Source organism: Haliotis rufescens, unplaced genomic scaffold (genome assembly GCF_023055435.1).
Source record: "Haliotis rufescens isolate VD_foot unplaced genomic scaffold, xgHalRufe1.0.p SCAF_1, whole genome shotgun sequence".
Lineage (NCBI taxonomy): Eukaryota > Metazoa > Mollusca > Gastropoda > Lepetellida > Haliotidae > Haliotis > Haliotis rufescens.
The window spans coordinates 65745158-65757296 of NW_025963779.1; the positions used below are offsets into that span (position 1 = coordinate 65745158).

General features: G+C 37.9%; 1 protein-coding gene across 2 annotated transcripts in view; it reads right to left on the reverse strand.

Annotated features, from left to right (window-relative positions):
* The window catches only part of LOC124142379 (tripartite motif-containing protein 2-like), a 29534-nt gene extending 21655 nt beyond the window's left edge, over positions 1-7879 (reverse strand). Inside the window, exon 1 of one of the 2 annotated variants that reach the window (XM_046510805.2) lies at positions 7764-7879. The gene's annotated coding sequence lies outside the window, so the exon portion shown is untranslated. Of the gene's footprint in view, positions 1-3729; positions 3830-7763 lie in introns of those variants that run through there. The other variant, XM_046510810.2, reaches the window with a different exon arrangement.
* Positions 7880-12139: the final 4260 nt, after the last annotated feature.

The following is a 12139-nucleotide window of genomic DNA, read 5'->3' on the forward strand; positions in this document are numbered from 1 at the left end:
TCTGTTCAGGTGGGCACGGGTGGCCAAGTCATCTAAGGCGTCACTCTGTGCCGAGTAGCGTCCCTTAGACGTGCCAGAAACCTATCATCGTGGTTCGAATCCCGCTTTGTCCTTATTATGTTTTAGGTTTGTCAGTACCATACCCGCTGAACTGATCAAATAAGCCCTTTCCTAGGGACATTATGATCTCCATCAAAGCGACAGCCGTAAGTCTATGTTAAAGTGTGGGAGTTACGATCGCTTTGTGGAACGGACCCCCGATTCGCATATCAAACATTACAGTTACACAGTAATGTGAGAATTAACTATATACATACGTCGTAACGTTCTGGAGGAGGACGAGTGCTTTCTTTATTTTCTAAACTTTCCCACCACCACTGGCGTCAGTATCGTATTGGGTGTGAGGTAACTCTAAGTGTTAGTTTAGTCACAGGGCAAATATGTCCCCTGTATGACAAAAACTGTCGCGTCACAACATCCCCCACAACGTTGGTGTAATATGAGTTACGACTGTGGCTTAGTGTAAACTAAACAATGCCGTTCAAGCATTTAACTTTATTGTATTGAATAACACGTTTTTCTTTGACAAAAGGATTTAAAAACTATATTGCACAATAGAATATGGTCCTTGTTTCAAACGCGAAAGTCTGCAAGCAGTCCAACTGCCTTGTTATTGTCTACTTGTTCCCCCTCAATTAGATATCACATACGTTGGACAAAACTCATGTGTGAGGTTTCAAATATTAATTTAAACTAAGATAAACTCAAAATATCGCAAGCCACTTATGTATGTATATTAAGTATTTGACCTAACGATAACAAGTGAGAAAGAAATAAACACATTTCCTCCTGGAGCGATGAGGTTGCTCGAATCCGAGGCATGTCCTCGTGATTTGAAACCTCTGATTGACCAATCAAATTCGAGCATGCCCCTAAGTCATTGTAGAATAAGCGACTAATGACGAATTTTAACATTATTTCAGACTGACGTTAGCTTAATGAGAGAGGAGAGACAAACGTGGCAATGTGTACCACTTTGACGAACCCATGAGCAACGTATGGTGTTTTCACATCAAAGATCATTGTAATCATTGGCATGAATGTGGATTCGAACCAAAGACATTAGGATTCTGGCAACGGTGGCGGGCAATTCCCTTCGATCCAAAATATTAACAAGACTGAAGTGATTCCATGGTGTTCATTTAAATTGGACTGAATTGTATGCCATATAGCAGAATCGTAATCCCGTCTTCTGCCTGTAGCATTTTCTTTTTATTACCGTCCCTAAATGTGTCTAACATGGACGTAGCCATCCCTGGCTGGGGGGGGGGGGGCAAATTGCAATTCCCGGGAAATGCTGAGGATGCGAGTTACCGGGAAACTAGCAAGTAATTAGCTGATGAAAATGTAATGTATCTTCTTTATACTGAATGTTCTCGGGGTAATCTTATTACACCTTCCTCGCGACATGTTTCCCAACATTGGTATTGTACAGTAGCATTTCATCCAATTGTGTAATTGTAAAACGAGACGTAGAGCACTGAAAAGCAGGTAAAGGCACCTCCGATTATTTTCCCATTCGTGCCTTCGATGTACGTAACACAAGGTTTATATACACGTTAACATCATCACCTGGAGGACATTTAGTTTCCGAATGGCAATCACCATGTGACACAGGTGACTCACGTGACACACAATGTCTCTTTTTAAAGGGCATATGTTTTATTGAACATACTATGACCTGATTACATAGTTACCATCAGTGGTATGCAGTCATCTATATCAGTGATATGGACATTTATCACCGACTGTGAGTATCAAATGACAGCGGAGCGTGGTGTACAAGATATATATGTTACAAAAACCAAGGCTGAACCTCAGATCAGACATCACAAAAACATAACACATCATAAATATTCTTCGCGTCAAATTTACAAGAAACACAATATTTTGTTATGGTCTCCAAGCAATGTACTGCCAGAGGATGGGTTTTTCTTTGCTGAAAACAATAGCAAGCAATCACAAACTTCATAGATAAAACTTTTGGGTGACCGGTGATATTCACAAGGACAGGCCACATAACACACATCATTCTGCCCAGATGTTTGTGATAGAACTGTGTCAGATGGGAAGCCAGACATAACGTCAGGGTACAGTACACCTCCAATACATTGATTAACACAGTACGGTATAGGTATTGTGAGCCACTCTTTGAGCAGAAAGCCTGGAGCAGTCTCCATTGTATTATCATATGTGCATTCTAAAAAATACATTTCAACAAACAAACAAAAAATGTAACAGTGAAGCATTGTTCCAAATAATGATATTTGTTGTATAATAGATACTTCTTGAATTATTTTATATTTTTTTTATACATTCATATTGGAAACAGAAATTGCTCCCAGTCCACCAGAGAGTTGTCTGTCATCCGTGTGAAGATTTAATGACTGGTATTTCGTAAGCTAACAGACTGAAAGAGGCTGTAAGAGTCAACAAGACCGCGTTCTGAAGCTTTACACTCGCATGCAGTGGTTGAACTTGGCCAGAACACTGTTAGTTCAACATTGATTTCTCTATTCTATTCTATTCTAAAGTCAGTAATGTGTAGAACAGCTGCTACCACCTGTCTACAAATGTATGTGTCATATAGCAATCACCTAGAACAGACATTTACACTGTATATTACATTTATTCCCGGGCCACCCTAGTCTGCAATAGTGTTAAAATATATACAATAGATTTGGTAATATTATTAACCCCAGCATGAGAGATTACGATGTACAATAAAACCAAATATAATGTGTGGGAAGATCCTCCAATACTAGGTCACTGGAATACTAAAACATATTAAAAAATGTTTAATGTTGTAAGTAAAATATAGAAATTAGGTTAATGTTGATACTCGATAGGGGTTGGACATTTACTACACAGTATCACTTCTTAATATATATATCTACAGTCATGAATCGATGAGTCGGTATGTCGTCTAAAGCTTCTAAGGACTGGGCATATGATCAAGTTAAGCTATTTGGGAGCAGAATGTTAATGTTGATTTATGGTACGTCACTGTGATCATATGGCTGCGAATGGAATGACAAGTGTACAATATGTTTCCCTTGGTGAGGTCTTGCCGACACTCGCATTAGTAACGTGTCGGCTTTTAACTAGTGAGCTATGATTTCAAAAGGTTAGACTGAATTAGTTGACGTGTAAACAGTATGTAACAATGGCAACTAGATGCAACGAATGTAGTTATCAGCTATCAAATTATGATGCGATCCAGTGAACCTATATCGTAATCCAAGTTTCTACTTATGCCGCATCTACCTAACGAGTGTGGACTGTCTAATGGTAATGCGGTATCCAAACTTATAACTTTTCACAAATATCTCAATTTTATCCCGGTAAGGTGTGATTGGGTGAGTGGGAATACTTTAACGCCTCTTTGAACAGTATTTCATTTACATCACGACACCAGCATTATGTTTGAGAAAAGGCCGAAAAGATGCACGCTTACCAGACACACCTACAAACATAACCAAGGCGATCCGGGATTCGAACCCACGACCATAGCTTTCTGGCACGCCTAAGGGATGCAACAGTAGTGTCGATCTAACACACGTTAAATAACAAAAAAACATCGACAGGTGGAATAATACAAGTGAAATATACGCCTGTTAAAAAGAGATAACACCATCATAACGATCTCTATAACCAACTTCGACTAACCTGAAGTGAAGCATCATCTTTAAAAATACAACACGTAGTTGTTTGCCGTCGATATTGATAACCGTTCAATCTGTGTCGACTTGACATGGGTCTCAAACTGTTTCCTCAAATGAGCTATTGTTGCGTAACTTTGTCAGAGTCTATTGATTTCAATTAATCCCACACTTCTCCATATTTGCTTTCAGAGTGTCACAGCCAAGATCAATGATTACAGCAGAGTCCCGGACCGGGTGGATGTGAACTTGATTGCGTGACTGCATATTTATTGATTGTTCACCATGTAGCAGACGTGAATGCTCGACACCTGACAGAAACAGACGACAAGCAATTTCCTTCAATGCCAGCGGAATATGAGATACATCCGATAGATACTGTAGAGAACAAAGCGGGTTGTTGTACAGACAATTGCTTTCCATTTGCATGATTAAATATTGTATCGTTAAAAGAACATTATTTTCGATTGATTTATTAATATTGATTTGGTTTAATTCAGAGAAGACAAAACATTCTCACGACAAAGCCTGGTCTTCATTTGCATATATGAACATCGTGTCGCTACCAGGATGATTAAATTCATCTATTTAGCTTTTGCAAAAGATGAACACATTCTGATTCCGAAAATTGAATATATATTGAAACACGGCGTATTTGTATTTAATTATCTGTATTGCAGGAGTAAAAAATAAGTTAATATAGTCTGCAGTAGATTTACACTTACTTAAAGTGAGTCGGGAATTTGTATAGATTTACTGTTCGCAGAACTGGGTCGTTGCTAATGGGTCCTCTTCTAGTAATAGACTTGCGTGAACTTACACAATAATTCCAAAGTCCGGTATATAAATCCCCCCAACATGTATAGCATTCATGGAGGTTACCTGCACGTACAGGGCTGTAAATTTCAATTATATATGTACACTGTCATAAACGTACCCACCAATTGAATGGTCGGTCTACAATAAGTGAACACAGAAACTGACTTCTGATTGTATACATAAGGGTGACAATCACGAACTGCCTATCTGTGGTTTCAAAAGCTTTACAGAAACACTTCAATGTGTGTTGGAAGCTCTTCCGTTGTTGTTCACACCTAATCCTTGTCGTCTGCTCTGAAAGATAGCATCGTCTGCTCTTAGGGTTAAGTGTTGTCTGCTTCAAGTGCAAAACATGTTAACGACAATGCGTTTGGGAGAAGAGATGTTTATAATGTTAATGTGGTTCAATATAATCTAATTGAATTATGAAATACGATATTACTACAAACAATATTAGTTCGTGTCTGTTGTAACATTGAACAGGATCGTATTGCAGAGTGCACTAATGAGGTGGCAATGTTTCCTGTAGGTCAAGTGCAACAAAACATCAAATCTGTATCACAGTGAGAAAGCACAATGAAATGTTAAACTAGTTACAAATATCAATCATGAAAAGAAATCCATATTCTAGAACGCGAAATGGAGGTTACAAGTTCCACATACATACACTGTACACATTGGAAGATCGTCTTAATCCTACAGGGGGAAAAAAATATAAACATTAAAAGTTGGATTTGATCAAAACATTAGACACCTTTTCAAATGGTTACTAGAATGAAAACAGTCACCGAAACACTTCCAACTTAAGGTCCAAAACACCAACTGTATCAAATAGATCTTCAATATCATACATCATAAACTCACAAATGAGCATTTCTTGTTTGTTTCATTTTTAGCCACTATCAAACATGGATGTACACTTTCTTTTGCACGGTAGTGTATGTAGAGACACCACGTCACAGGGTAACCATACCGTATGGCACATTACAACGACCATACAATACAGATAAAGCACTAACGGTTTCATTTTACATGAGAATGCGGATTAATGACAAGACTTGTCAAAGCCTGCTGAATAATCAAGAGAACAATCTGACTTGTAAGGCTGCAGTCGAAGCAGCCTTGAGGCAATGTCAGTGGGCGTCAGCGATGCCTCAGCGTTGTATCAACTAACGCCACAGAACATCCTGTTTCAAGTTTTATCTCAATCACCTGTACTACGAAATGGTTCTAATATACTAACACTACTACTAACCTACATCTATGATCCATTGTCATTTGTATATAGCAATAAGCCGTACATGAACAAAGAAAATTGGGTCGGCGGCGAACAGTGTCTTCAAATGATAGCCAAGGTTTTATAGCAACGGTACTTATAGAACAACAAAACCATACATTTTAAGACTATTTATGGTTATGTCAAAGACATTAGGCACTTCTACTACCTTCCCTGGTGCGTTGTGATTATCTCTCTGTCACCACTGGTGTAATCCAGCCCTAGGGGTACAGTTACATTATGAATGACCAAGATTGTCTCCGAAGAACGTGAGGAATGTATAATTATTCAGCCAAACGGAAAGTACGTTGTGGTAGTTGAATAGTGTACAGTGAAAGCCCACTAAACGTAGTTATGGTAAAATAGGTAGGGTTAAGGCGTGCATGCCAGTGTACATATAACAGTCGGTATTGTTATGAGGCCTTGTGTCTGTGTGAGTAGGTCACTCCTTGGTATTGATGAAAACAGGTTAAAAATACTAAGATTAGCATTGTTAATTTGTGTATATCATATAAATCTAACAATAACATCTGGTATTTATCCAATCATATATATCACATCAATTCAGAATATACATGTAATGACAAAATTACTACATTAACCATACTGAGATGACTCTACAGAAGATTCTTTGATCGGGTATTTTTCCCCATAAGGCTTTTAAATGGTAACGTGTGATATTGTGTTAAATTAAAGTTTTTAATGGCGTAAAGGGACGCCATTTATAGCGCGTTAGGACGCCCCAGACAGGGATTATTGATTTCACTGGCACTGCACCTCTCACAGAACAATGGTCTTTGTGCTTTGTCTAGAACACTGTCTGGACTTTGGAGCACGAAGGGTGGCAACCCAGGTGAAAGATTGGGGATGGAAACCTCATGCAGTGTCTTACGAATGTATTCTGTTGAACATGAGAAGACACAATGACAACTTGACAAAATGTAAACCGTTTACGTCAGGGCAATATTTGAAACTTGTTAATAAGAAGACAAAGGTTTTACCATCTAAAGCTATAATCTGTAATTGTCTTGTGTAAATAGATATATCTGAGTTAGACAAAGGTTGGGAGGAAAATATATCTCTCATTACCAACGTTTGAATTCAACGTGCATGTTTATTGCTTCTTCTAAGTGGCTTTTAAACATATTACTTTACTATTTGTTAGAAATTTTGAATGATAAGAACATTTGAAAATATGCTTTGAAATTTCAATACTGGGACTTTTTACAAACAAAGGTAACACTGGATGATGCTGCGACGTGCTAAAATAGACATGTTCTCTCATGTGAGGCTGGATTTGGCCAGTAAATAGGTTAATATCATGTGTCAACACAACTCCTGTTATGACATTTTCAATAGGGGAATTTTGAGAAAGAAAGTTACATCATTCGGTATGATCCTCTCGCAAAATATTTATTTAGGGTCAAAGGGAGAGGTTGACCTGACCTACAGTAAACAGTGAAATGCTGACTGGAATATCACACATCCGTGACAGGAATATCATCCGACCACCCAGCTCGAGGCGATCTGACCAGCTGACCCTCTGGTTGTGTGTTGTCAGATTTGCCCTAAGATACCCCGAAGCGCTCTTATACACTCAATGGATCGATAATTGTGTCTCCTGAGACCTTAATGCGATCGAAGGATGACAGCTCTGAGAGGAGAGGAGACTAGTTATATTTACATTATTATAATCACAAGCTGAGCGACAACAGACGTTGTGTCAGTGTCAGTCGTTTAAAGAGGATGTGTCGCTCGTATATAATACTCCTGGTTGTCACATGTGTTTGAATTAAACTGAATAAAACATTCAGACAACTCTCCGTAAATCAGACAAGTATATGCAAAGCAAGAGTCATTTCGACAGTGAAAGTCAGCTATGGCGTCAAAGGGTTGATAGAAGCTGGAGAAGAGAAGATGCTTGCAGACAAAATGTGTGGACTTACCGTTTATGGATCGAGTTGAATATGCACGTTTTCTCTGTACTCGCCACACTCACTACTCAGATTGGCGTGTTTGTGTTTTGAAGCTTTGTCCCGGCAGCTTTCTGCGCATGCGTGATTATCTGTCAACTGCCGGGTCGTTTCGTTTGACCTATATAGGTTGCCATCTATGAAATCCATATTTTAATATCTATAAATATCTCTTTCATCAGGACTCATTTTTGTTTTAAAAAAATAAACCATCCCACAACCTTTCCGTGAAAGTAATAGCTCATGAACAATAGGAAGAGCCATTTTAATGGAATTTTAAAAGTGGTGATTTTCATTAATGCTGCTCTTGAGGCGGATAACGACTCCCCAAGCAATGCAAGAGTAAATAGATACTTTCATTGTAGCAATCTCAAACGTTTATCCACTTTAATGACAGATATTAATATAATGTCGTTTCTCATCACCTGACCAGATTCCTATCATATGAGTGTGGTCAGAAAATGCGTGACTAACAGTGTTTAGAGTTGCGTGGGTTAATTATGGAAATTACTCTTTAAGTTTTCCATGCCGTTTTTATATCGTTATATGGCCTAATTAGATCACCCGAAATGTCAAATGAACACTGTTTATATTCACAGCACACGACGAAAAGGATGGATGCGTGAGAGAAAAAGGTTGAAGGGTGCACGGAGTGGTTGTTTTGGGTTCATGGGAAAAAGTCAAAGGTACTAGAGTCTAGATTTACATGGTGATATGGGGCCTTCGTTACACAAGCAGATGTACCTGCCGAAATGCTTTATTTACATTTTAATGATGCGAGATCTATTTGACCTATAGAGTATAGAATTATTTTATATGTTGGTTTTACTGAAGAAATAAGCACTTTAGTATCATGTTCCGTAACGGTTCATTACTAAGTCACGTGATAGCTACAGCCCTATCTAAATATAGATAGACGCCCCCAAGAAGGATATCAAATTACACCCGGAAGCCATAAACAATCCGTTGTGTCGGGCTGAACCCTTGTTGCAGCGTTCATGTCACGATGAAGGTATCCCCTTTTTATTTGTTATAATGGATGCAGAAAACATATTACTCCAAAGAAAAACTATGTTAATAATAATTCGGGACATTTTACAGAACGCCGTGAACAAAAATGCTAAATTAGATTTAAATTTGATGTTAAACGGAAATGAATGTTTGTCCATTATCGAAACTCAACACATCTTTAAAGCAGTGCAAATGTTTATAAGTCATACAAAGAGATTTGGGTAACACTTTGATGTACATATACTAGTCTCTCTCTTTTGTACATTTCTTGTTATCTTTACACTCATCTTCTTTTCTGTTTTCCTTGTATATGATTTACTGTACAAGCTTTGTAAATACCATGGAGAGGGAGTCCTAAGTTTGATAACTTGTTCCCAATCCATTTCAATCTGAATAAAATATGTTTAAATTAAAAAAAATCAAATCAAACATATTACAAGAAAAATTTAAATCTGAGGATATGTGACGAGAATTATTACTGGACAAAATAGTTCACGAAAAAGAAGTAAGAACAAAATAATTATTGAATCATAGCATTGTATTAGTTAAAAACAAGAATTATTTTCGATCAAAGCAATCAACTAACACATAAACACTAAGAACGGTCAGTGATAATAAACAATTAATGTTAAGAAACATTTTGAATAATGGATTCCACGCAATGCAATCACTGATACTAACGATACTATAGAGATCGTCATCCTGAAGACATCTTGTTTTCAAAAAACAAACCTGAAATGTTTTTAACCGTGTGTAATTAGCACCTGCTATTCGCGGTATGCGCGGTATCCGGAGAATATTCACACGGTAACAGTTCGTGTGCCCTATCCCACAAATCAAATGTATTGTAAGCCGATTTCTCCATCGGTTTAATGAGTTTCAGTGGGTACTAGATTCCTATACATACATACATACATAAATACATACATACATACATACATACATACATACATACATACATACATACATACATACATACATACATACATACATACATACATACATACAACTTCCTTTGCTTAGATTCAGTGAGAGATTTAGTTTTGGGTGCAGTATACTATGAGCTGCACCAAGGAGTGTCAATGTTTGGCACCAACATTAGGTGAAACTGCACTGCAATGTTTGTTCGGGAGTCATTCCTGTGTAAGTGCAGCACAGGCAATCGCTTTTGTTGCATGGTGCCAGTTCTCCATTTACAGGGAGGGATATCAACAGTCTCTCAACAGTGATACCTTCAGATCAGGCATCATCAGTGTACGTCACTATATCTGGAAGTCAAGTTGTAACGACATTGTCATAACTGTCCTTAGCGCCGTGTTATTAAACAAGTGAAACTGTTTTTAATAATTTGTGGTAAATCACCGAAACCTGCTGCAGAAGAAATACTTGTGTCCGGAGGAGTTGAAACTGGTAACGTTTAAAGGGGTATTAGACTCTTGGCAATAGGCGGTCCTAAACATGCCGTTCCTGAAGACTCTGGGAGCGCCATATGACTCTTGCTCAATGTTACAACATCAGGGTCACAACATTCAAGCCTTTAGTAAAGATTTGAAAAAGGTGTCATGGTAGACATGTGGAAGACATTTAAGTTGAAGAAAGTGACTGAAATTACGTCCCATGCAATTCCCTATTTTTACTTGTACTTAATGTTCACGTGTTTTGTATTCAGGTGAACACTTGACTTGCCTTTTCGTGTGTTTGTGACGGGTACCACCGGTGAGGCAGGAGGCATGGTACGTATTAGTCTGTTTCTGCTTCATATCTTTTAAGCTCAACTTTTCGCGAACACCTGGTATCATCACTATTTGATAGTGATTCATAAACACATGCTTATGATGCAATCGGAATTGTACTGAGGAAATTGAAATTTTCATTTCTATGATTATGGAAATGTTTTTTCGCTCTTATTTATCTCATATCTCATTTATCAAAATTACGTAGACACAATGTCCCAGTTTCATAATTACAACAAGGCCTGGAAACTGGAAATAGGCACAAAATCATTGATCGCAGACCCAGGGTTAAGAACAAATTAAGGAATATTACCAATATTGTGTCCATGTGATTTCGATTTCTTTGTGTTGAATTGTATAATAAATACTGTCCAGAGATCGGTATTTCTAATGTTTTTGCCATCCTGATTATTATCACGTATATTGTACGATTTCAGACTTATAGCTGTGCATGTGCATATATGTGCTTCACAAATATACTTGTACCTGAAACTCACGTCTTCCTATCGCCCACATGCGTGGCTTTAAATTGATACTTACATTTTCTTCACATGAGAACTTGAGACATCTATTTCTATTCTATTCATTCTAATTGGACCTAATAACTGATATTGCATATAGTATCATAATTTGTATTGCAGTATGCATCCCATCTTTTTTTCCGAAAGGGACGCCAGTATTTGACCTGGTTGGTATTAATTGTGTTTCTTGTTTACTTATTTAGATAACCATGACACTCGAGGAGTCTTAGAACGCATGGAATTAAAAGCCGCCCAGGTGGTAACACGAGTTATTGAGGGGACATAACTCTTCTGGCCTACATTTACCTACATTGTAGATTTATACCTGTCTGATATTCAATATTGATGTCGACCTGCATGTACGGTGTGTGGACGGTAACATACATGTACGTTAACACACATTGTCCTCCTCAGTGTTATAAATAGTCGTGGCACTCATGCAGAAGTAAGACACAAAGCATGAACAACATATTAGGTGTATACATTTGTTCATATGTATAGTATTTGTGTTGATTTATGATTTTCAGTATAATTAACAATTATAGCATATGAAACATGAAATATACGACATACAATAACAAAAAATATAATAAACTATTTTACTGGTTTATGTTTTCTGTTTTAAGCTTAATTTGATGTCATTTTATTTTCTGTACGGGAAGGTAATCTTTATCATAATATAGCAATCGATTTCCGTTTATGTCCGAGGTGAGTAAACCTGTGAGGGGGGTAGGTAAAAAGGGAAGCAACTCTGTTTGTTCTCTGAACAATTTTTTTGTCAAAAGATTTTTTCCCTTTTTATCATATAGATGTTCCTTGAAGTAGTGGCTGACTCTGTTCCATTTTTGGTGGTCACGGTTGGCCACGTCGTCTAAGGCACCACAAGTTGCTATGCAGAGTTTCGTCCCTTGGGCATGCCAGAGACCTATGATCACGGGTTCGAATCCCGGTTTGCTCTGATAATGCTTCTAGGTATGTCACCACCATACTCGTTCTTGTGGGGATTACGTGGTAAACGTCGCAAACCTGCCAAAACCGTCCCAAATCACTCGGAGTTTCCTCTCACATGAAGCTGACACACTGT